Genomic DNA, 334 nt, shown 5'->3' with positions numbered 1-334 from the left:
TCCGTTAGAAGCGTGTGGGTGCCACAGCGGCCCCTCTCCCCACCCATGTCCTCGTCCTGGCCCCTCCTACCCACGGAGTCCTCCCATTAGCTGGGCTCTTTCAGATCTGGATCCTCTGCAGCGTTTACCCAAATCTGCTGCCACTTTCTAAGCTACCAGTTCCTTATCGCGCTCACGCTTGTTCTCCGTGGCTGTGGCTGTGCTCGTGGCCTGGGTCTCCGCTCAGCAATCCTCTCCTCCGCTGCCTGCCACCTGGGCTGTGGACGACGTGGCGCTAGGACGACCCACAGGAACCTGAGGCCGAGGCCACCAGCCCCCTCCCAAGGGGAGGGCA

General features: G+C 63.2%; 1 protein-coding gene across 3 annotated transcripts in view; it reads right to left on the bottom strand.

Moving 5' to 3' along the window:
• The window catches only part of CTBP1 (C-terminal binding protein 1), a 13942-nt gene that overhangs the window by 11390 nt on the left and 2218 nt on the right, over window positions 1–334 (bottom strand). The window lies entirely within an intron of this gene.

The sequence above is a fragment of the Myotis brandtii genome, unplaced genomic scaffold (genome assembly GCF_000412655.1).
Source record: "Myotis brandtii unplaced genomic scaffold, ASM41265v1 scaffold986, whole genome shotgun sequence".
In the NCBI taxonomy this organism is placed as follows: Eukaryota; Metazoa; Chordata; class Mammalia; order Chiroptera; family Vespertilionidae; genus Myotis; species Myotis brandtii.
This window is presented reverse-complemented; position numbering and strand designations above follow the sequence as displayed.